The sequence below is a fragment of the Argiope bruennichi genome, chromosome X1 (genome assembly GCF_947563725.1).
Source record: "Argiope bruennichi chromosome X1, qqArgBrue1.1, whole genome shotgun sequence".
In the NCBI taxonomy this organism is placed as follows: domain Eukaryota; kingdom Metazoa; phylum Arthropoda; class Arachnida; order Araneae; family Araneidae; genus Argiope; species Argiope bruennichi.
Window position 1 is genome coordinate 126,392,833 of NC_079162.1, and position 27,396 is coordinate 126,420,228.

The 27,396-nt window shown below is 29.7% G+C and overlaps 1 protein-coding gene and 1 long non-coding RNA gene across 4 annotated transcripts in view; one reads left to right on the forward strand and one right to left on the reverse strand.

Moving 5' to 3' along the window:
* The window catches only part of LOC129958055 (uncharacterized), a 125,695-nt gene that overhangs the window by 88,847 nt on the left and 9,452 nt on the right, over nt 1–27,396 (reverse strand). Inside the window, exon 2 of the long non-coding RNA XR_008783120.1 lies at nt 9,171–9,404. This is a non-coding gene — a long non-coding RNA (uncharacterized LOC129958055). The remainder of the gene's footprint in view (nt 1–9,170; nt 9,405–27,396) is intronic.
* LOC129958053 (hepatocyte nuclear factor 6-like) overlaps nt 1–27,396 on the forward strand; it is a 183,364-nt gene that overhangs the window by 75,125 nt on the left and 80,843 nt on the right. The window lies entirely within an intron of this gene.

The window sequence follows — 27,396 nt, forward strand, 5'->3', positions numbered from 1 at the left end:
TTTCCCCTATTCTAAGAAAATACGGGTAGCTTTATTTCTAAGAATGCTTGATCGATACATCGTTCTCTTTACTTATAATATAGTTGAATGTGTGTATGGTTGTTCAGTAAGCTGGATCGTTTGGTCTAGAGTTACTAAATTTGGTACATATATACTTTAGAAGGTTGGAATGTGCACTTTTGAGCGATTTTCTTTATTTTTATTTATTTATTTATTGAATTCCTGTTGAAATCAAACAGGATTTCGACGTTTCTCCGTGATAATTTCCATAAATATTACAGTACAAAAACAAGTTTTATGCCATCTTAAAATTTTAAAAAATTATCTTTTCAATAAATATTAATTATTATTTTGCGGTATAATTTATATTTTAATTTTTAAAATATTTTAGGCATAATTCCTAAGAATATATTTCACATAAAATAAAACTAAAGTTTAATTCGCAAGAACACACTACAACTATAGGAAAAAAATATACATTATACCGCATTTATTTATTTATTTTGAAATTTTAACTAAAAATCAAACAGATTTTTGGCGTTTCTCTGTGATAATTTCCATAAATATTGCGGTACAAAAACGATTTTTACGTCATATTAGAATTTAAAAAATTATCTTTTCAATGAATATTAATTATTATTTTGCGGTGTAATTTATATTTTAATTTTTTAAATATTTTAAACATAATTCTTACCAATATATTTCACATAAAATAAAACTAAAGTTTAACTTGCAAGAGCACGTTATTTTTGTATGAAAAAATTAGCTGTTATCAAGGTATTATCATAATGCACACAAAAGCTCAAATTAAAATATTAAGAAGTTAATTCTCTTTAAAAAATAAACCTAGGAAAGTTTAACTTTTAGCTCGTGTCCGCGTGAAATAAAATAAAGATGAAACGGTGCAAGAATAAGATTTTCATGCCTTTTAAAATATCTACATTATAATTAAATGATTCAATGTTATTCAAAGCAAACATGATTTAATATGACGATGATGATATGAGTTATATGACTTACAAAATCTGAAGCTTCAAAATATTTTTCTGAGGAAGCCATTAATACCAAATTACACAAAATATTTATTTGAAAATTTTAGTGACCATTAATCTCGGAGAACCAGCTGATCGCCAAAGGTAGCTAGTGTAAACTAAGGTATCTCTGATGAAATATTTACACACCAGAAAATATCCAAACTAAGTATTTGGATAAAATATTTACATGCCAATAGAAGCAATTAGTTCAAGTCGTTATAGCTGAAGACAATCTGAAAGATGCAAAAATGATGCTGATAAGTCTTCAGTTCTGTAGAATTCGATTATACGACTGAAATCAATTTTATTTGTGAAGCGAAGAAATATTATAAAAAAAATTTATTGAAGCAAAAATATCAATAAATTATATTATAAAATTATTTTCTGGACCCCCCCCCAAAAAAAAGCCTTAAATATCTATAAACTGGTGCAATATCAACTGCCTGACAAGTTATGTTTCTCGCAACATCTATTTCATACCGCTTTTCCAGTTTCATTAAAGATAATAGTTCCTTTTAACCCTAACAGGCAGAGTATCACTTTGTATAAATGAGGTGAAATTCTGTAAAGAAATATTTCAGGGGACCTCCATATTATACAAATCATGCATCTCACAAAGAAACTGAGAAAAGCACAAAATGCCTCGCTATCCATCTAAGAGTAACATAAAATATAAATAGCTTGACATGTAATTAATGCAGTATAGAATGTTGCAGTGAGTCACCGAACTTGCAAAGATTTTCCTCAGGGCGACGCCCTTGCGTGTCCTGATTTCAGGACAAAATCTGTGTTGTCCTGAGATACACGGAGCTTCTCATTACAGTCACATAACATCTTTTCATTTGGAATGTAGTCAACATTATGACCAAATTCGATTCTGGGCATTAATTAAATGCGCTTTGCTACAAGAAAGGATGCTAAAGCTCTCTCATCACTGCAATTTATTCTGCCTATGACTATACGCCGATAAACAAAACCTTCTCTTTGAAATTGCCCAGCTATGATAGAGGAAATTATTTTGTTTATCATGTTTCAATAGAGGCTTTGAATTTTTTAAAAACAAATTTATAGTAGTTCTCTTCAAATTTTATAAGCTATAAAGCGAATGAAACATTAAAACATTTCTGAAGTATTGAATAAAAGACGAGTTGGAAAAATGAAAATATTTCAAAATAATAGCTGAATGTTGAATAATATTAACTTGTGCTTGTACATGAAATAGATAACTCAGTTAAAAATTTAAACTCCACGTCAGTCATTAATGGCTGATACTGAACTTTCCATTCGGACCGCATCAGTAGCTAGTGACTGACATTAAATTTTCCGTACAAATAGCGAAAATCCGATACTATAAAGTACGATATAAAACAAAAAATAAACAAATTCTATTAATAAATTCGCCGAAATTTTTCTTATCAAAAAATTTTAATAGATTTCATTAAACCACGATAAACATCTTGCATGTAGGATGAATCTAAAGACCGAGAACGGTGGAGAACGCGGGCCAAATGGAAAGGAAGGTAATGCCGGGGTGGTGCTTAACATATTAAGATAAAAATAAGGATAATTTCAATATTATTCCAGGAATTTTTTAAAAATTATACTTTTACAATTTTAATAAATAGAATTATTCCTTATTCACATTTTCATAATTCCGTGCCAAATTTTCATTAAAAAATTTGTTTAAAAATTTAATGCTAGTTATTAATTTATCAGACTCTCAATTCTTTTTAATACAGTAAGGAATTTTAACTATTATCCTGAGGTCTCACGACATACTTTAATTGCAATTATCATCATTGTTAATATGGCTATGTACTTACCATCATTAAGAAAGTGTGAAGACTATATTATACAGATATAAGGAAATAATACTTCAAAACGTTTCTTATGAAAGAAAAAAAAGGGAGTAAAAAAATGCAGTAAATACGATATCCTTAAATTATGGAAAAAATAACATGTATTATTGGTCATGGATAAGGATTAGAAGTAAGAATGAAAATCTTTATTTTTGATACTTTTAATGGTTTATGAAGTTGGAAAAACGCGAAACTGCGGAAATTAGAGACTGTTATTCATTCTTTTCTTATAGCATGAGACGCTTAATTCTATTTAGCATGTAAGAAAGTACAAATTAAAAAAAACAATGTAGAAAAAAAAGCTATTTTTCTGTGAATTATATCTGCAAATTTAAACGTATAATTCACGATATCTGTTACCAATCTTTAGAAGTCTAAAATTTGACAGCTTCAAAAGCATGCATTTCGTCTTTAGTTTTCTGCACTTTATTTTAATTCTTCACCCTGTACCGATACGCATATATGTAATGTCAAATTTAAAGCGTTATTTTGTTGTCCAAAAATCTAAATTGATATCAAAGATGTTTTTGATAAATCGATATATTTTTCTTGGATAACAATTCCAAATTCTGCATAAATTGCTCTTTCTACATCCGTTTGGACGGAGTAACAGAAACAGCAGTTGCAGTAATAGTAACCACTTAAACCTTGCATACTACAAACTTGCAACTTGTTTCTTATAAATATTACACATCATGAAATTTCTTTGTATATTGCTCTAATATTTGCGCTCCCTTTCAATTTTGGGCTTCCATCTTAATCAAGAGCTTAAGAAATTTGGCTCTAAAAGCATATAAAATTCAGAAAAATTTAAACCGACGAAATAAAATGAACGCTCTGGTTGAAAGTGAGTTGAAAATCCATTCTTAATTTAGTGTCCTAATTCTTCATTTTACTACTTGAACCTCGTAAATTTCATATCTTTTGAAATATGGAAACTAAAAATTTAAGATCGTCAAAGGAACGGATGTATTCAATGTTATCTCGTTAAGGCTCCACAATTGATTAGACAAAGTAAAACGGCACATGTACTCAAGAAAACAATCTAAATTCAATTGGAAATGTTACTAAGCTTTATTGATTTGCTTATTTTTACCCTTATAGGAGCTTTTAAATTCTCAATTACTTCCAAAATGCATTTTAAAATATTTGATTTCCCTTACATACATCAAATAAGAAAAATTTAACTTATAATATTAATAATTTTTTGCTGAAGTATATTTTAAACAAAAACCTTTGATTATATCATGTGTTAACCATTTGCAGTGGCAAAGGTTTCACAGAGGCGCGTGTCGAAATAGTTCACTGTAACTCGCAGCAAGAATATCAAAGTATTCCGATACCTTAAAGAAATCGAAAAAAGATTTAAGTCTTCTAAAATAAGTAATTTTCGACCTAAGATTGTGCTCCAGTAAACAATTTTAATCGACAGGTAGCGAACATTATTTTTACATCTGTGATAATTGCCTGCCAATGTGCACCTCACGTCGTTGGCGATTTTGTGACAAAAGTATTTTGACGTGCGTAGCACGTTCTTCCTAGCGCGAAGTGGTTAATTCAATTCATTGTAGCATTTTTGTTCCAAGAATCACGTAAAATAATTTTAAGCTGGTGGAAATTGACAGATTAAGCTTGAGAGTTCATTTCGAATGCACGTGCAATCCTTTATCAATGTTCCATTCCGTCCGTACCACACTGAACACCACATGTAGTTCGCCTTTCACAGAGCTAAAAAGTTTCAAACTGCCTTTGTGCATTTTAATCATGAAATGCTGTCATCAATCATCAAAATGTTGGTGATAATCCGATCCCAGGTTTAATCTTACAAAATTATCTTTCCCGTAGCCAGCTTGTTGAAGCCAGTGTCCCCGCTTCACTTGACCTTAACCTTCACCTAGTTGTTCTCTCTTCCTGTCGGCGTATCGTATCGATCAGCTGGTCACCCTTCCGGAGTCTGAGGCAATCGTGTTTACATGAGCCATCAGATGGATCGAAGCTGAATATCAACAGCACGTCCAGAAGCTGAACAAGTTGCGCTTGTCTCAGAGTCAGAAGTTGAAAGGCCTGTCAGCTGCGTAAATGTTGAGACTTGAAAGGCCTTTTATATTTGTAGGAGGAAAAAGATGACATAGGTTTCTTAGATTTCAAGCTAAGATATTAGTTTTTATCTCAATTTATTGAGAGGAAACGAAAGGCTGACGAATTTCCACGCTGTGAAATGATCATCCACGTTTTGTCATGTTCTTTAAAGATAATTACTAAAGACTGAAGTTATTTGAAATTCACCATGAGTCAGGATAAAAAAAGTTAATTATACACAGTATAGAATCCAAATGAAATTGTATTATTTTCCAAAATAAATATTAAGAAGCGTGCTTATTTTTGAAGAGAATGTGTGAAAATAAATGCTATCACGATGTGTGTTAAGAAAAGCTGGCATTACATGATTTATATCAAATTGGTATGCTCCGAGGTATTATCTTATAATGAAAGAATCTATTATTACGATTGAGTTACAATTGAAAAAAGCAGAAATATATTAAAATAGCAAAGGTACCATAACAAGACTTACCATTTTGATCAATTAAGGCTGATGCGTACTTAGTATCTGTTTTATCAATGCGTCAAAATAATACGATTTTCTAATAATATTAAATACGTTAGCTAACATGTAATTAAAAAAACAGTGAATATGTTTTACTGATACTTTCTTCAAATAAAGAAATATGAAGTTATACTGTAATATAAGAATATTTTTTACCAAACTAGTTTCAAAATGAAGAAATGCATTTACCACGTTTTATAGCACAAAGAGTGACATAAAACGGGCGCGGGGGGGGGGCAAGAAATTTTTTAAAAGCTATTTTAATAAATTAGCTCTGTATTTCGTATAATCGAAGGATTTTAAATTTCGTCAATCTTCATTTGTAGCTTTGATTTGCTATGACTCTCAAACTTACGCAATATTTAAAACTAGATATCAAATATAATAAGCTTCATATTAAATTAAAACACTCCTTTAAATACGATTCGATGAAAATTCAATTATACACTGATAAAGTTGTAATAATAGATGAAAAATAAAATAAAAATTTTACTTAGATTTTTGAAAATCTGTGATAAACGGCGCGAAAACTTGAAAGTGCCAAGTGCCAAACCGTTTGGGCATGGAAAATTTTATAATAATTTGCTATAATTGACTCGAGCAGCTATTACGGCATATGCAAGGTCCGATGTTTTATAATAGTATTTTCAAAAAGTATGTTAACTTTATTTTTGTAAATCGCTATGTTCGGGAAACAGTAAATCTAATGTACATATTAAATTTATTATTTTAAAACTTCTAAATATCTTGATATTAGTAATATTTTATTTATCATGAAGAAGTAAGGACGATGTAAATATATTGCATGCAATAGCAGAATTCAGTTTATGATTTTGCGAATGTGCTAAAATTGTAAAAGCAAACCTTTTCTTTGATTTAAATGGTTTTAATTGTAATCTAGTACAAAAAAAAGTATATTTGAAGAGAAATTTATAATTTTAAGCTGTGTTAAATTTAAATACATAAAGTGATGTTAGGTTTAAAATACATTGAGTAAAGCCAGTAACTATAAATATACATTGAGCTTTTCTCGCTTTCATAATAAATTCTATCATAATAAGCAGTCTATCGCATAGGAATAGGTAGAATCACGCTAGAAAGCGTCCAAAATTGATCAGGCGAAAATCCTTGAAATAAAAGAACTGACCTTGAACACTGAATGCCCTATACAAAGATTTGAACGTAGTATCTACAAGGAACATAAATACAGTTTCTTTCATGTCCTGTGTGGAACTAAAAGAGAAGGATAAAGGCTGAGCACGCGAGTAAAGGAATCCAGTCCTAGTAGTTGCTGAGCAACAACATGAGCGTGAGAGGGTACAATGCGTGTTCTCGGCATTCCATTTGCAACTGAAGCAGCTTCTGTAGGGAAGTGGCGGAGTGTTGTTGCGTTGGGGAACCCTACAGAAGAATAGGGACATCGTGAGATGAGTTGAAATGTTCGTTCTTGCGGGCCGCCACTTCGAGGAAGGACAATGTATATGCTGGGCGCAGCAACATTACTCAGCTTGTGCAGCATCATTAACAAACATTAAGCAGAAAGGAAAGGCAAGCGTTCCGTTGCCGGGGCCAGCGAAATTTGCATACGCAGCAACTGTGCACAGCGGATCACTAGGGTGAGTCCACCAACGACAAATAATTAACAACCGTAACAGATGATAGCTTGGTAAAATTCATTTACGGCTTCTTTTTGAAAGAGTAGCATTTGGGGGAAGAGTTAAAAAGTGAGCCAACTTGATGCAGCTTTTCACAACTTTTTAATGCTCAACTAGACCCTTTTTATGTTCTTTTCTTGAATACAAAGAATTATGTAGAAGTCGTTTATTTAATATTTGACGGTTTCTTGAATGCTCAAATAGATCCTTCTTATGTTTTTTCCTTGAATATAAAAAATTATGTAGAAGTCGTTTATTAAATATTTAACGTATTTTTTATATCCATTAACTAAAGTATACTGTCAGTGCGAATTGTGATTTTAAATCTTTTCTCATATTTATTCCAACATAACAAGCCAATTTATAACAAGAAAAAGTCCATAAATTTAACAAAAAAAAGTTGACAGATTGAATGATTGTTTGCAGCAGAATAAATCAATTAAAGATTACTATCAGTTGCGCGAAAAAATTGCATTAAATCGAAGCAAAATTAAAAAATGCTCAAAATCACAGGAAAAAAAATTAGGAACATAATATTTTACTTCCTTAGACAGAATTCAAAGAAATAAAGGAACAAAATCCTTGAAAAGAAATTTTCCCATTCTCCGAAAGACGAATTTACCAATTGCCAGAAAAGAAACCGAAATGAAAAAGCACAGTAAGCAAAAGCCATAAATTCGGAGCCAGTTAGGAGAATCAAAAATCGTTCAAGTATAAAACAATTCTAAGGATAAGGATTTCTGTTGCAATCCTGATTTATTGCAGTACACAGAAAAATACTTCTCTTGCACATGAATGGACAAACACACACATACAATTGGGAAATGCAGCTTATGCATAAAAAATTATTTGTAAATTTGAAAACTATTTTGGAATCAAGAATTCACTTGTTTTAAATAATACTTAGTAATTGGTAAAAACATGATCTATGTAATCATCTTAGATGTGTATCAAAATAATGAGAGTTTATGAAAACCCGAAAAAATTCAACTGATGATTTTCTTTTATTACCAACAGTTAAAATAATAATCGGTTATATTATTTTCTAAGCATATTTCAAACTTTGTACAAAAAATTTAATGGATCAGATATTTTCCAAATGAATTTTTTATGTAAAACTATTAAACGTTTAGTATTCGAGTCAAAGGGTAACGCCCCATTAGAAGCAACATGAGGGCTATTTGGGAATATATTTCCCAATTTTGAACCAATGTCAGATGACCAGGCCAACACCTGAGCTGTCCCTTCTCCACTTCCAAAATTTGGCTCCGCACCAGCGAGAAGAGATTTAGCTCATGATGTTAGTTTTGCCTGGACAAGGTCTATTTACTCAGCGAATCTTGAGTAGAAATGGATTTTGAGTCTGGTATCCTCCGCTTCAAAAGCCAAGACCTTACCACTATGCGACTACGGCTATTCGAATTAGAGACAAACAGATAAGTTGGTAAATATATCTGTGCAGTTTGGATACATTTGCATCCCCTTTTGAAGTAACACAAGGGTTAATTTGGAACATAATGATAACATATTAATAATTAATAATGATAACATATTAATAATTAATAACATATTGATAATGGCACCTGAACCTCACCCCTTCTTTAAGCCTCCGCGTCACAGCGACGAGAGAGCATTTAATTCTGATGGGTTTAGCTCTCACTTAGCCAAATTACATGGCGGTATTTCGATGGAATCAGGTTCCGAGCAGTCGATTCCGAAGCCGAGGTTTCTCCATTAGGTAATCACGGCCCCAACAACGTTGTAAAGTTGTAACATCACCAAACTAATATTTAATAATAATAACTAAGATTTAAAACCAATTTAATATTCAATAAACGAAGATATAATTTAAATACATGCAGCACTGAATTACACAGTATTACATATGGCTCTGTAATTAAAATGTTACGGCTATTTGCATCGACAAGTGGGCACCCTAAACATGAGAATGAGCAATTGTCGGCATGATGGATAAAGTAATGGTACTGGGCTTGATAATACAGATAATTAAACATACCTTGTACTGGAAGGATAGCACCATGGCCGATGATTACCAGTAGGACTCAACCATAGTTCCCGTCAGAATGCCGTCGTGACGATGATGGTCATTCAGTTTTTCCCGGATGCTATGGTAGGAAGAGGATAGCTTTTTTTTGCAATTATGACTATTTAAATAGTGTTGAAGACATGAAGTAGAGAAGGCAACGGAAGATGTTTGCTTGGCAGCCTCTTTATTGGTTTTCTTTACAAGCTGTAAAAAAATAAAAAATAAAATAAAAAAAATAATAAGCGAAAGATGTGTAATACATTGGACCATTTAAGAAATTTAACACAAAACGATTTTTAGATATTGATGTAAAACTTATGGAAATCATTCTGGTGCAATACATTCTGCTAAAATGTGTACAAATCAGAATAATCCAAAATAGAATTGAAATGTAAATAACAAAACTTTAAGTATAAAACCTATGACGGTGAACAATACATACAAATACACTTGCAAAAATAAAACAAAAAGACAAAGAACTAAATTTGAAACAAAAAATACAATTAATACTTTGCAAATAACATTAGCAAAAATACAAAAGAATCAGCGGGAGTCGTTTTCCAGACATTTTTATCGCACACTCTAATAAATGAGTATTATTAACCGTATATCATTGATAAACAGTAATGGCGAAACAGCCTATTAGATGGTAATCTTTGATGATAAATACTTGGAATGCTGTTCCAGGTATTCAACAGCGCTAGGTATCAATGTAGGTATCAAATGCTGTTCAACAGCGGGCGTGGTCTCCCCGAAACTTTCTCGCATACTCTTCAATAAAATTCCTATCCTTTCCACCACCATAAAATTGTGGATTTGGGATTAGACAGCTTTACATGGCATTGGCTAACATTAGCTATGAAATATAGGTTAAGCGTGAATCTAATATTTTGAATGAATCTATCATGCGAATATCTATTTTGAACACCTTTTCGCAGGCCAAACGAAATAAAAATTTGACATTTAAATACAATTGTAATCACAATATCGTATTTCGAATTTCATAGATTTAAGTCATTGCATTTATGAATTATTCCATTTACATGAATGGTAAAATCCAGGCAGACAGTCAACTTTTAACAAAATTTTGTTCAACATTTTACAACTACATTTTAGGTGCTAAATCTGTGCATCAAAAGTTCTCTCTAATTATCGAATTCACTTGTATTCGAACAAACAGACAGACTTCCTGAGAATGGATTTCGTTCAAAATTTGATTGAAAGAAATTTGCAAATTTTTAAGTTTACATACCAAATTTCATCAGACAGATATAATGCCAAAAATATGTTTTGCGAACTCAAGGAAATCGGAAAGGTGGAGATTTGTCAAAATCTATACTTCAAATTTTGTGACGATTACAGTACTTCCTTAATACTTCGTATGTAAGAAAAAATAAAACTATCTACGTTACAGTTAGCCATTTGGGGGGGGGGTGATGGAGGGGCAGTCTTATTTGGTAGCGCAGAACTGTTTTGTGTCTCTAGATTGTAAACCCAACAGACTTTTTTTTTTTTAAAACAAAGCTTTATTTTATACAGATAGGATATTTAAGCATAAAAGATGTTAATTATATCATGGATTAAAATAACGCTAAGTGGAAAGTTAAAATGCTCCGAGTTCAAGGCTGTTTTTTGAAGTGGGATTTTATTTTACTATTCTGATAGCTAAGGCACATTAAGCACAGAGAAAAGATTTTACTCTTTCATTTTGCATGTTAGGCTTTACTTTTGCTTACGTATGTTTTATTAAATGCAAATATTTATAACTGACATATTCAACATTAATTGAAATTTGGGCCCAATTCATTGTAATAAGAGCTCAATTTTGTTTACAATAAGAGTTTATAAGCTCTAAAATGTTGTTTCCAGGAGATTTTGAGTTTTTATGAATTAAAAAAAAAATAATCACTTTCTATATGGATATGAATTTTTACTACTTCTTCCCATGTCTAAGAACAGATGCTTCAGACAACTATAAAATAAGATATGTAAAAAAATAATTTCTTGATAAAGCAGTTAAAATAATGAACAGAGAAATGATATATCATCATTTCACTTTACTTCTTTTGTCACAAATAATTACATTTTGTTATTCTATATTGAATTTGGCGATAAATTTTATTGCAGAAATTGTATAAATATTGGCATGTATAGAATGATAGGAACGCCTAAATAAATAATTAAATTCTAAAGGCATCATAATTTTGATAATTATGATCGCTAGCAAATGAGCTTGGATATTTCAATTACTATTTCAGTCAATCGAACAGGATTTAAATATTTGGATTACCAGTAATTCATTTAAAAATCAACAGAATACTTAAGTTTTCATTTTACAGTTTTAACGCTAAGGGTGACTATTTTAATATTTATTAGCAAAAAATTTGACACGATCTTAATAAACCTCTTGGAAATAGCATGGAATAAATGTGATGTAAGAGCTTGCTAAATATCAAACTAAAATAAATTTAATGTTACTTTTAATAACTCCCTCTGATGGTTTGATATCCTGGAGTTACTAGAGTTTTCAGTAAATTCACAACATAAATAAGAAGAAACATGTTTTTGGTTGTAATGGTTGATTTGGTTATTGTATATAATACTTTAAAAAAAACCTCACATTTTTTTTTTTTTTTTCATTTTGTCAAATCATTCTGAAAGTCAAGATGAAAGCATCTAATTTATACCAAATCATAATTACGTGGTTTATATCTGAAATTATTAAAATATTTAATTTTAAAATTTAATCGTTTTAAATGTTGGGTGGCTATCATAAACCGTGAATATGTTGTACTTCATTTAGAAACTATAAAACCATCTCATTTTGATGAGGTTAGTTCAACTGTTATGAGTGTTATAATTGGCGCTACTCTGTTCTAAAGAAGTTTTTTTGTAATTTCACCACAAGTTAGCTAACTTTTTGCGAATTCATTTAACCATGTGTTCTTTACATTTTCGATTTAAAATCAAATATTAAAGGTAACTTATATTACCCTTCTAGTGTTGTAATGCTTTTTAGTAAAAAAGTTCGCATGCTTTCTATGAGGAAAATGCTTATTTTCAGCTAAATTTTGAATACAAAAATGTTTTATATAGTTTCATTAAGTGCCTAAGTAATAACGTTAGTTTAATCCTATATCCGCAAGCTCTAGTAGTACTAGTAGATGATGAAAACGATTTATAAAAACGCCAATTTGAAGGGTGTGATTATTTTAGAATATCCGTTACTTAGGAGTGAATCTTTGTGACCTTTAATAATAATATTCCCATTTCAGTAATAAACATTTTTCTCTAATTAAAATTAAATATTTTAGCAATGATGATATTTAAATACTTTATATATTAAATATTTTAGCAAGTTTCTTATTAAATATTTTAGCCAGCCTTAAATGAATTAATATAGCGCCCGCTTCTTTGAATAGATATACTTCAAAATACATTTCAATCATCAAGCTGAAAAAAAATTAGTTTCTTACTCCTGAAAAGTAAGCACGTTTAAGTGCATTATTTTTAATTTTAATTACGTTGAAACTTCTTTTCAGAAAATACAAAAAGTATTTATGGCTTGAGTGTAAACATTTGATCTAATAAATAGGTATATAGGTATAGGTAGGTTTTACACAGGTACTGAAAAGAATAATTAAATATGCTGAATATATTTGCATTTCTTTCAGATTTCGGAAATGTACATACTCAATTCTCTAGAAATTATCGAAAATTTTACTGCTTTTAAGTATGTTTTCTTAGAGAAATATGTAGAAGTACTATGGCAATAAAATAAAATATATTTTGTTTAGAGCATTTAAAATTAATGCCTTAACTTCTTTGTAAGATTATTTTTAGTCTTGATATGGGAGTCGATTGCGTTGTAGTGTACAATTTTTAAATAATTATGCACATTTTAAAGATATCAAAAGTTTAGGTAATGTTTCAACAATAATGCTTTAAATTTATGACTGGCGGCACCAATAAACTCGATCTAAAAGCTCACCTAATAAATTCTACTTTAATGAATACTGCTTGTTTAAGCATATAGTTTCTGTATAGTCGGTTATAACTCTAGCTCTAAGCATTGAAGTTTTAAGATCTATTTCGAAATATGCAGTTCAACTCTCCATTCCGTTGACTATTTCAATAACTTTACCCTTGTTGCTACTTTTGGCAAGAAATTGTTTTTCATCATATTCAAACAAATCTTATTTTGGTTGATGTCTAGAAATGTGTGACAAATTTATCCCTGACTTTCTCTATGCAGATTTGCGCAACCTATGTCTAGACATTATATCGCAATAATTTCCTTTTATGATTAAAAACGGTTTGTTATTTCAAACTAAGTAAGATAGATTATTGTACAAATAAAATTTCTCTATAATAAGATTAAAACTAAAAAACCAGACAATATCCTTTTCAGATTATTGCATGATGTTTCAATAAAGTAACCCCCCCCCCCCCTTCCTAAAACCTAGTAATTTAATATCTTCTTTAAGTAAATACTGCTTCGATTCTTAAAGTATTTTTCTGCAACAATGTCCTTCGATTCTTAAAGCATTTCTCTGCAACTACGCAATTTTGGTAATTATATGTGTAGGTATAATTTCAGTTTGAAGAAATAAAATTTTGTGGAGGAGAAAGGTCATTTTCTTTTTATATAATCATAGCTAAACATCCATTTTGTAAATCTAACACCTCAATAAAAAAAGGCAAAATCCGCGAAAAAAAGTGCAATTTTTTTTTCTGTTTTTATGCCGGAAGAACTTCTCTCAAAGATTCTTCGACGATATTGATTTTTCGATGATAAGTGACTTTGTTGTTGGTTTCCTGAGCAATCTTTTTCTTTAACTTCCCTTTCTTCTAAACATCTGAAACTATTGGTGACTAAAATAGATGCAACTATTGTATTACCTATCTTGTTTGCCAGCAGTCTTACTTTTTATCTTCAGCATTTATAAATAATCAGGACTAAAAAACTACAGAACTAAAAAAATTCCATTGGATTCTTAAAAATAAACTTTCTGCAACAATGCATGTCTGTTTGAATAATAGAAGAATGCAAAAACTCTCCGAAACGTTTTATTACTATTCAAAGTTCATTTTTCAAAAAAAAAATCATCGTCGTATTTTTATCAATATAAAAGTAAATAAATATTAATCAAAATAATTTTACTTTTACATATTTATTTTTAAGTTGTTGATAAAATGAGTTAAGTTGTTCAAACAGAGCAAAGAAGAAAAAAATTAATTTTGCCAAGAAATAACACAAAGGTGGCATTAAATAAATTATGGACAATGTCAAAAATAACTCCATATATTAGAACAAAGTGAACTTTTAGCAATATAATTATTTTGAATGCAGTTATTGTAGTTAAAAATTTCGAAATTTCTTTCGTTTTCTCCTATTTTCATTTGAATGTCAAAAAATAGAGATATTTAATAACTAGCAAATTAGATTACATGCGAATAAAGTTGAGTTTTTTTTATTTGAATACAGATTCTTTAAATTGTCATCGGTTTTAGATCAATAGAACTTTAAAATTTCAGTGAAATTTAATTTTTTAATGCAATTTTTCCTTTTTCAGTGTTTTTTTACTTCTTTTGTATTTTTGACAGTATTAAAAACATCACATAGATTAATTAAATATTGCAATTTATCTGCATAAAATTTTATCTCAGTAATTTTAAAACAAAAATCTCTCATTTTATGAGATGGACACATTTGATTGATCATTAATAAGAATAGGAATTTTGTTAACAAGAAGAATTTTGTTAACAAGAAGAGTTCCACTGATTTTTTCGCGATTCATCATTAAATGAAAACTCTTGTGGGTGAAAATTATTCATATTTATGCTAACTAATTAATTTATGCAGCGAATAATTACTTACTTATTAGTTAGTTACTCTATAAAGGCACATTGGATAATGATACTACAAGAGAACATATTTATAATAATATATTTCGCCAAGTTTAGAGACATTTATATCTCTAATTTAACAGCGTTTGTTTAATGCTCATATATCTTAATTCATGAAACATAACAAAAAACATCTTTTGAATCAAAACATTTATTGAAATTATACAATTTAAGGCAGCGAATAATTGAAATAAATTTTATTTATTATGCAGAATTTAGCACTCTCAGGTGAAAAGGCTAAGATCAGGGGGATAGAAAATAACAATCATAATAAAATAAAAGATGGTAAATTATTCTGTTGTATTTCGCTCCAATTATCAAAGCATTTTTGATCATTACTAGATCACTGATTCAGTTAAGTATTTTACCAAAAAATTTTAATTAATTTAGAAACTGCTGTTTCCATGGAACAAAAAATAAGGAACTAATTGATAAGCTTCCAAATTAGAAAATAATTAAGAACGATTAGAACAACAAGAAGTGCCAAGCCTTCTTAAGAATCTCTTCTATACTTAGCATTGTTTCTCAGACAGGAATCTGAAGTACATTCACATTTCCAGAAACATTTCGTTTTCTTGTGAATTATTCTTTTTATGAAGGACGCAAATTCTTTCCTTGTTAAACGATATTTGACAAAAATAAGCTCGCGGCGAAAATGCTATTTAATATTAAAACCTCTTTTTTTTCGATAGAATCTAACATAACTTTCAATTTAAAAGAAATTACACACTAAGGAATTTAAGTTAAAAAACGCCGACTTTGAAGTTTTATACACACTTAAATATACAAAGCTTTTATTTTTCTTTCTTAGGTTCTATACTCCTCAACTGTGTTACTTTCTGTATTTTATCTTTTATACCAGTTGAGTTGTTCAAAGATGAATTATCTTAGTTTTAACAACATTTTTGTTCGAATTATGTTTTTTAGTAATTCATAGTTAACTTTAAGACTTTGATCTAACAAATCAATGTATTGTTAATTTCCACTTAACACTATAAAATGAATCCTTTTTAGTTAATTTTGCTCAAAATTTGTGATTCATCCCATATCCGCAAAATACAAATACAAATGGGATATAAAAAGATGAGGAAATATTCAGAAATAATATTGTTCAAGTAATTTCAATCACATTAAATTGCTCCTAGATATTTTAGAAACAAATAAAGGTTAGAATTTTATTTCTTAAATTTGAAATTGTTATTGATTATTTGACCTGTAATCAAATATTTTACACCTCTCTATAAATTAAATAATAATAGAAATTAAACGATGTAGATCTGAATATATTTCACGCATTCTGCCTTATTCGTTTGAGGGCAATCAGTCTATATGCTCTACATTACCGAAAAAATCTTGTACAATTATAAACAATGCTTCTTTTGTTGCTCATTTTTATTACATGTGATGACTAAACAACTAAAAATGAGTGAAAAATGCTCTACCAGAAACAAAATGTAATTTAGAACATTCACTACAATAATGTTAAAAGCGAATTTGATATTTCGAAAAAAAACCCAGCTACAACAACTTAATTTAGGTACTGAATGCCTAATGACGTTCTTCACGTTATCCCATTGCCTTGATAAGGTGAATTCCTGTTTCTTACTTTCCTTTTTTATTGCGCTATTTAAATATTTAAAGAAATATTTCGCTTAAGTTTGCATTAATATTCATAGGATGGCGACGTTTTAACACGATATGTCAGAAAACTACATTCATTCTTACTACAGGGCTTTTAATTCTTCTACTGAATTATGCTCAGTTCTGTATCCATTCGATATTCTGAGAACAAAGTTTTAACTTACTGTATTATACAAGTGTTGTAAAGCATTGTATTTACTACAGCCATATCTCGATAACGTTTCTTTATTTATAATTAAGGACTTTGTTAACAAAAGATGGTAAATATATATTTTTAATGAAAAAAGAATTCCTTTTTTCACATAATTTCATTTTTTAAATTTATAATTTTAATAAATATTAATTTTTATTCTGTTTTGTATCAAGAATTCGTGTATCCTTTTAAAACCTTAAAAGTGAATTTGAAAGATTTTCAGTTGGATGTAATCGAATTCTAGTGCGAGTTCAATTTGATAGAATTCAGTTTAGTATCTCGTTTGACAGTTATTCTGTATCTATATTTTGGACGAATTATAATCAGATAACGGGGATATCTATTTCAAGACAAATTTTAAAAGAGTTTGAGTGCCTGAATATATTCGTGCCAATTTTAAAAAGCAATTCAAGCATTAAATTGTATTGAAATTATTATACGAATTTGAAAATTTGCGTGTTAAAATATTTTCAGGATTAAAAATACTTGTCATTGCAAGCTATTAGTTCCATTTATGAAAGGAAACAACTCTGCTGTAAGACCTCGGATTACTGATATTTATCTTGAGTTCATATTTGAAAGTAATCTCTGAGAAAAAGTTTTTCTTTCAAGTTAGAAGAATGATAATAGAAAAGTTATCAAGAAGAAAATAAGGATTCTTTTTTATTTTCTGGGTTCCAAATAAAATTGCATTTCTATAAAAATAAATATAAATGCTTTTACTTTGTCTTCTTTTTAGTGACCCACATAAACCAAGGCCTGGTTTAACGTTTGAATTTGATGTGCTTACTGTAATATTTTCATGCAGTTTACATTTCATTCATATACTAAGACTAAAAGAATTCATTCCCACTAAGGGAACACTTCAGATATGAGTATGAGCAGTTGCCTGACAATGTAAGCAGGTTCTCGCTTCCTTGGTAGGTATAATTATTGGTAGTGTTATGCCCTTGACCTGTCTCTGCTGATTGTTTTGACTTCTGAATGAGGGAAGACGCATGGGCTCTTCGTACTGCAAATCATGTTGCATCGGTCACGGAACGCGATGTTATTTGTCTCGGAGGTAATTTTTTGTGTTTAAATATTTCGCAATCGCCTTTGAAAAAATAGCGAAATCCTAACCATTTTTTGCCTGTTTCTTCAAATGTTTGCTTTGGAATCATCTTTTTGTTAATTTCGTGTTTGCGTTTTAGAATTTAATTAAATACTAAGAGTAAGATAAGTTTTTATAACAAAATATTTTTCACTGATTTCGTATTAGTGACAAAATATTCGTTATCAAATACTTCAGCACAACGTAGTAGTTTATCATGTATGTGTATTAATCTTGAGTAAGCAGAAGCGATTGAAATATTCATTTTCTTCCATTACCTGGCGGCGATCTGGATTAGTTCAACAACCCTGAAGCAGATTTATAAGTCTTCAAATGCATACATTACTCTTTTTGATATTCCTTCTTCCCTTCACGTAACATTTACATATGTGGCGTCAAACAGTTTTTGCGACGCTGGTTCATGAAGAAGAGAGAACGTGACATATTTAATTCCAAAACATAAATTAATATCAACATTCAGTCTATAGAATCTATGTAATTTTGTAAAAAAACGTTTTACAAATCCGAAATAGACTGAGAAAAGTTGCAATTTCAGAAGGAAAAAACAGGAAAAATCGTTGCTTCATTAATTTGTAGATACAGGGGGAAAAAATGCCTTTTTTCATATTTAGCAACAAAATATTGATTCAAAAAAAATATATATATTTAAAATAAAATATCTATAGAACAACGGAATGATCAAAAATGCCATTGAACAAACTCATATAGAGAATAAATAGATGATACACAATTCAGATAAAGAATTAATCATTTCGAAACGAATTATTTGTCATAGTTTGAAAGTAAATAATAAATTGTTAACTATAGTTTCATTTTAATAACTGAGCTGATATTTATTGAGAAAAATGTCCTTTTTATTTATTTGCTTTTTAAATAAAGAAAAAATCAAAGCAGATCGCTTATATCTTGCATTAAAAGTAATCCCAAGAAAAATCTATACAAAATGTATATTTCGTTTCAATTTAAGGAAAGAAATTAGGAATTTGAAGGGTTGAGTTAAAGATGCTATTTAATTAAAAATTTAATGTTGTTATTCTAAAACATTGTCATATAAACAAATACGAACTTAAAAATGTTTAAAGAAGTTTAGTTAATGATATATTATTAAAAAATAATTTTTGAATGACATTAAAAATTATGACATTTATCTTTAGCTGAAAAAAACAGTAAAATAAATAAAATGCTTTAATATGCATGAATATTTATATGATACACAGGGATTAAATAGAGCTGCTTCAAAGCTATGCTAGAGTTATTTTATCATTGTAAAAGTTCCCAGCACTATTTATTGCTGAATAAATGCCAAAAATCTATTTACCATCATATACGGACAGATTAGATTGCCTTGTATTGACTCTAAATTTAAGGTCAACTTTCTTTTGCCATTAATGGAATTTAACCAAAGATATTTATTTTATTCTTATTTAAAATATTAGATTTAAAACATTCATATACGATCTTCTGCTTCTTGAATATGACGTTTCTAAATTGCATGCACTGAAATTCTTGCCTTTCAAAGAAGGTTTATACATAGCTGCTGGAACTGCGCTGATAAGAATTGATTCCCATTTAATTCCTTAACTCAATACTTAAAAATAATTTCTATAAGTATATGGTTTCGTTTAATTTATTTAAGAAAAATTAACAAGGTGTATAGATGCATTTGTTAGCTTGATCAACTAACAAATAGAAGCACTCAGAAGTATAGCATGAATTATCTTCCTTAAAATCATCCAGGCAAAATATCAAAAATAATTACATTGGATAAATTAAAATATTTCTAAAAATGTATTAATATTTCTAATAAAAATTTCTAATAATTCATTCAAAGAAGATTTTTCTTTAAAGGTTTATGGCTAATTTAACTTAAAAAATTATAAAAAAAATATATTATATGCATTTTCCCCAAAATGCACAATCGAAACTTTCACCCTGAGAGACAAGTAATAATACAAGTGGAAAAACTGTATAAGAAAAGAAACTTATAATAATGACTGATGTTCTCTCAGAAAATAATCTCCATAGATATGAATGATGACAAAGGATGGACACAGTAGAGGACAAAGGATGGACACAGTAGAGGACAAAGGATGGAAGGCGTGATAATAAACATTAATCTTATACATTCCCCCCTTTGATTTCAGTTGCAATATTTCTCTCCATTCTACTTTACAACAGAAAGCAAAGCAATAGGTTCAGTTTTTGATTTAAAAATGAGCATATTAAGGGGAAATCATAAAATTTTAAATTATATCTTTAAGAAAAGAATGGATAAAAAAACACATGATTCAGTAAATGGTTTCTACCCTTTGCCCTTATTTATATCCATATATAAATAATAGATGATTTCTATAGAAATAGCACTAAAACAGCTAAATAACTTTTTTATTGTCGAAACTGCTGGGGGTTAAATTTGAAGAAAAAATTAATTAAAATCACCTACTCACTCAGCTCAACAGCCCTTTATCAACCGAAGCTAAAGAGGCGTTTTCACTTATAACTTTGAAAATGTATCTTTGGACAGGAAAGATTCCGGATTCTATTTTATTCGGTTTCAATAACAGCTTATCCGTAATAAGCATTTAAACATATAAAAAAGAAAAATATCCTTGCATAAGTATCTGATTCTCAATCTTTGAGTAACTTTATTCGTATTCCTTCATAAATTAATATTATTACGTATCAACGAGATCGTTTCAACCTATGCATACTTGAACCTTTAGTGTTTAGTCACTAATTGATAAATATATCCGTCTTACTGTTTATCGTTTCCATCAATTAAAGGATAAGCATATGACTAACGAAATAATCAATCAAGTTATCTTTATATACAAGATCAAAAAATTAATCAATGATAAGTGGAATGAATTTCACATTAAAATTATTTAGTGAGAAAATGCTTAATAACTGTATATCTTTCAAATAATATCCAATTACTTTAAATAATCTTATATTATCAATATGAAAATAATCAGTTCAAAGGGGAAAAAACCACGATAGATTTTAAGAACAGATATGACAAAATGATAAGATTAAATCCTTAAAAATAGTTAAATTACCAGTTTTATATCAATAAAAAATTATAAATTCCATGCAAATAAATATTTCTGAAGTTTTTTTGATTACTTGTGCACTTTACAAAATCCGTCTAACAAATTAATTAGCTCAATATAAACTTCCAACATGTACATAAAAAAAAGTGACTAACAAAATAGATAGAAATATTAAAATGCGCTGGATCCCAAAGTTATTGAAAGAATTCTGAAATTGAAATGACGAGCTGTTAGACAACAACTTATAGCTCAGTCGCCTAAATTCATTTACTTTCTTCCATTCGCACCATTCCATCTCAAACTTCCCACTTTCCATCGACATGCCATACTCTCCGCGATACAACAGAAGTTTCGTTTTCATTGATGGAATCATCACTATTCTAAAATGAAGTGTGTGGCACATTCAGGGATGGCATCATCCCATCTTTTGCTATTCCTCATGAGTCACAGCTGATAGTGTATGTATCATAGCGAATGCTCCCTCCCTCTCTTCCCCCGCCTTTGCTGTCTTCCCCATCTCCTCCCCCCACTACAAGTGAACTCCTTAAACCATGAAATCCTGGTCGCCTCTATTCCCCATTCGAGTTGCTCCCTCCTTTTCAAAGTTGATCTGGGGATGGGGAGAGGGGGTAGAAACATTATCCTACTTTCTGACACTATTTGTATCCTGTCGGTAACCAAGGCAACCGTTCCTCTCCACGCCCATGACTACCGGTCCCATACATATACGTTCCCATCTGATACTTTGCGCGCTCATCAGCTCCATGAAAAGTTGGGAAAATCAAAAAAAAAAAAGTAAAGACCGGAGTAAGGCCCTGGTATTTTCAGATTGTGCGTGTAGCGGTTTTGCGGTTTTTTTTTTAATGGGCTAGTATTCAACAACCGTCGCTTTTGTTTCGTTAATAACGTTGTATTAAATTTATAAGGCTATTGCGGGCTAGGAAAGCGGAATCTTTTGGATAAGATTAAAAAGGTAGAGGATGTTTTTCATGCTCTACAATAATTCTCTTCCTCTGTACCTCCGTTTCAATGCATGAACATTTCTTTGCGGAATTTTTCCTTGGAAACGTCAGTCATCCGGAAGAAAAGTCAAGAAAAAAGCACAATAATTACGAGAACATTTAATTAATACTCAAACTGGGACTTAATTTCTCCCCTTCTTATTTTAGAAACTCTTAGTAAATGATTATGTCTTTATTGTGTATTAAATTCATTCGAGATTACTGGCGATACTTAAGCAAGATCCAACGAAGAAAAGTCAACTATTTCAGATGTTTCGATATTTAGGGAAGAATTTTTCTTACTTAAAACATTAGATATCTTTCTTTTCTAGCTAATACATTTAATAATCTTGATATGTTACCAGTTTTGAGTTTAGGAAAACTGGTAAAAAAATACTTTAGGTAATTAATATCTGAATTATTTCAGCTAGTGCATTATGAAACAAAAGTCCACTGTAAATTTATCAACATAAGATTTTATTTCTATTTTGACCCTCATTTATTTCAAATCACTTGAATTACTATGCTCCTTCGTATTCTCTTTAAAAAACTGAAATGGAATACATTTCAGTTTACTTTTATTATAATATCTCCCTCAAATAATGAATTTAATCTTGAAAACAGATGCTTGATGGTTTTAGGTGGGTAAACTATAGCATGTTCCGAATTTGGTATTAGATAAGAATTTTCTTTTTAACTTTCTTTTAAAACAATGGAAATGAAAATAACTGATGAATAAAATGTGAATTTCAGTGTGCTCAGAAGTACTAAAACACTAAAATTTTACTCAGTAATGAATCGACCCCACTCAGAAACACTAAAAGTTTACTCAGTAATTAGTCGATCACACTCAGAAACACTGAAATTTTACTCCGTGATAGTAAAAAAGTAATGTACAATAATAAAGTCACACTAAAAATATGACAGCAAAAAAGGAAGATCAAATAATGAAATTTACTGCTTTAATGCCTAAAAATGAAAAATTCGGAAACTGAAGTTTCCAAGAATATATTTTATATACGCAGTCATTTCAGAATTACAATCTTTTAAGCAAATAAACCATTACAGAGATGGAGCATGAACAAAAACATAGAAAACGCAAAATCAAAACCAGATTAATTGTAAACTCTCTGCTGCTAAAAGAGGGAGAAAGAAGTAATTTCCTTCTGGTCTAAAAGTATCTATCAAAAGAAATACAAACAAGAGAATCATAAAACGAACGTCTCGTTGATTGATCACGTTAGAGCGGGCTTGCTTTTCTTTGACACAATCTTGTAAGTAGCTTAAAACCACTTGCAGCAATTGATGGCCACTCTCTGCCTGCCTGAACCAACAACCAACTGCTTTCCTTTTTGATGCAAAGAAGAACATGACTTTTACTTAAATCAATATCTTTATTTGTGGTCAACAGTTTTTTCCGTAATGACACCAAGATTAAAAATAAAAGAAATTTTCTTCTTGTTTAAGAGGAAGAAACAGGATTACTCAAATTGCTCGGCAAATCAAGCTTACATCTGTATAATAAATGTCATTAAAGCGACTAGGTTTCCCCATACCATTTTTGGATGGAAAAAAAAAGCGTTTGTTTGTTCGTTTTTCAATTTTTACATATGACCCCTAAGCTTTAATAAGTCTAAATATTTAAAAAAATGTATTTCAGCAATTTTTGGAAGTCTTTTGAGCAACTAAAATCTGTTAATAAATTGCCACGTCCACTGTTTGACAGCTAAAAAAGTTTTTTTTTATAGTTCATTACATTAAAAATAACTTTAAATAATATAAATATATTTGAATTCGGAATAGATGCATATTAATCAATTTTTATACTAATCATTTAACATTTTGGGGGCTTCAAACTAAATAAAGAAAATGAGTTTCTAAAATTTTATTATATTTAAAATTATGTATCCATCGGATTATAAAGCCAAAATGTTCATGTTTTACCTTAAATACATGTAAAGGGTTTGAAATAAATAAAGAAAGCATTTTATTGACTGAATTCAAATTTATAGACTTTTCTTAAAACGGCTGTAATCTCAAAACAAGAAAAATGATGAGTTTTCAACCTACAAAATCCTCCAGGTGCTTCATTTTTTTTCGAACTCGTTGAAATTTTATATAAATGTATAAAAATTTGTATGTGCATTCTAAAATCTTCTTTTATTCACTAATTAATTTGAAATTAAGGTATTTATATTCCCTTTCATATCAAACATTGAATATATTTTCTCCCCAAATCAACAGTTTTGTGTTATCATATATATTTATTTTGAAATTTCTTTCTCAAACACTAAATTTATTGCTAAATTTTGCTTGAAAAAGGTTAAAGTAACTAACGAAAAAAAAAAAATTATTCCCAATAATTTTAGAGAGCCCGGAACATTTATCATAAAAGTTATTAATTATTATTAAATATTGTATTTATACCCATATGTCAAATTGTTATTAAATGGTGTATTTATACCCATATGTCAGCAATCAACAAACATATTGTAATGAAATTTTATTAATTGTCTTTCACAGTGTTCCTCTTAATGTTTGTGAAATTTGAATTTGATAAATTGAAAATTAAAAAAAATATATCTATTTTGAACATCCTTGGTCACTATATAATAGTTAAAATCCTTGGTTAATATAAAATTGGAAAAACAAATTATTTCCACTTTTTGTTTATATCTAAATAAAGTCCCTTTGTCAATTATCCTTTCTCTCCATAGTATAACATATTTTTGTCATTATTCATAAGCGTTGGTAAGTTCCATTTCTAAAGCCAACATACCATAAAAACTGACACAGATATAAAGTCTTGACCCTTCTGCTACCATAGAAACCACCCTTACACCTTTTTCGAAGAAAATTCGAAAAAGGTGAAGAAAAAATTCTCGAAGAAAATTCGTTCACATAATGGCGTAGTGAGAATAAGTGTAGCCAGGGGGCATGGTACATTTTTTTTTCTCGCACCATAACCTATTTCGCTTAAAAAATGGCATAGAACGCACAAATGTTTTGTTCCCGTTGCTCGTTTCATTCACGTTTTGTCTCTATTCGCTCCCTAAGACTAGCAGCAACATTTATATTCCTTTTATCTCTCCCCTCCCAATCACTATGCCAATGCGTTCACGTACTTAACAACCGACGAACTTCAAGTGTCTTACATACAATTTAAATAGTACAGCAGCTGTCACTATCCCTACAATTCAAATATCATGACTATTAAATGACTGAGAAATTTGGGATAGAATTTTAGCGTTTACGTTACATGATTTTAAATGATTATGGGTCAGATAACTTGCCATTTGAAAACTATTGTATCCTTTAAAATATCCGTAGATGGTTCAAGTATTAATGAAGTCTAATATTGAACAGCATGTTAAGCCATCATACATCCCTCGAGTAAGAGTTTTCAGAAAGGGAAAAGGCATCAACAAAGCAACATTTTCGCCACAATGAAAACAGTCAATGATGATTGGAGCATGATAATTTTACTTCATTGCTGCTCTTGCTTTTATTTGTTTTAATTTTATTCAATCTTCATTATCTACGTAATGAGTAAAATAACTGCGAAAAATTTAATATAAACTAATAATTTACAATTTTCTAAGCAAATCATCAGCCATATTTTCCACAATTTACATTTAAATACAGTCTCATTCTCTTAATAAATTATTCTCCTTATCTATCCCGCAATAAGCCTTCATTTTTGGAAATCACAATATTATAATAAAATGATTTTAAATTGAACATCGGTGCATTCCAAATTTCAACGGCACAAACTCCTCTACAGCAAGTGGGAAGGCCATAACAGTTGGCACAAATCCAAACTCTTTCAAAGAGTCTGGATTTGGGTTGCTTTTACTTTTCTGCCTAGTTCTGAATGGTTACCAGGGACAAAACTTACTTCCACATAGTAACCGGATGATTCAAATTTGGTGGTTTTCATCTCTTTCCAAGTTGTTTCTCTTTAGTTTTATGTAAAATAAACGATTCTCGATGGTTTTTTCCACTAATGATATTTACAACTAGAAAGAGCGAGCTAATCGGAAAGTGGGTTATCCTTTCGGATTATAGCTGTTTGATGAACCGGTAAAGATGAATCGTATGCTTCTGAGCCACTATCAAATGACGCTGGTGACATCATCATCACAATTATCGAGCATAACTTATCAAGAGCTGATAGCGCATCCATTCCTCTATTGCAACAGACTTTGGTAGTTTCAAACAAATTCTGGCTGATACATAAATAGAAATGCTGCTACTAAATTTTGGAACCCTTACTAATAAAAAATACATTTAGTTTTAATAATTTTGTATGAGCTGTTTTTACAAATTTCTGTCATTTATGATAATAAAATGCGAAAATTATACTATCTCTTAAAATTTTGATAAAATTAAAGAATAACTAATGAAATTAAAGAAACAGAGTAAAAGTTTGAGAAGTTTGGTATCAAAATGCAAATTATCTTTAAACGATAATACAATTATTCATTGATGTAAATCGTCACGGCTCTTTTATGTAACGTTTGTTTTATTGATACCAACTTTCTTTCAATTTTGTCCAAATATTATTTAATATTGTATTATTTTATGTAAGCGCACATAATGTCAGGAGTTAAATCTTATTTTTGCTTCAAGGCATGGTGAGAGGGACAAGATCTAATAGCGTTGCATTTCTCAGAGAAATCGATTCAAATCTAATAAAAATGAGTGCTTCGCAAAGTAGTCTTTAAACTGCTAAGAAACCGCATTACTCTTAAAAATAACAATCTTACAGGGAAAAAAATGAACGAACTGGTTTTTTTCTCCTCCGATTAAAATTCAAGTAGCATTTCAAGCAGGAAATGTATTGTATTGAAATAAATGTTTGTGAAAACCTATTAATTAATAGTTATTAAGAAATTTCGTAGACAACATTTCCAGTAAGAAAAGGAAAATTTAGGCAAATGAAGCTCCAAACATAACTGCCTACACACAGCCATTCTAGTCTAGACTAGTCATTTTTATGAAATGGGACCATTTTTTCTTTAAGCTTCCATGAGATGCGACAAGCAGAAAACATTCAAAATGGCATATACTGAAAATGTTATAATGAAGAAATTCTAGCCTCCGTATTACTTACTGCAAATGCGTTTTAAGGGATAATTTTTATGCTTTGTTTTAAAAAGTATTTCAACCATTTTACTTGTTGTTAATTAATCCATTCCAGACGAATTGTGCATTGTATGTGAAAAAAATATCATTGCAATTCAATATCTGGAAAAAAAATGCGCCGTCTCGAATGGGTTAA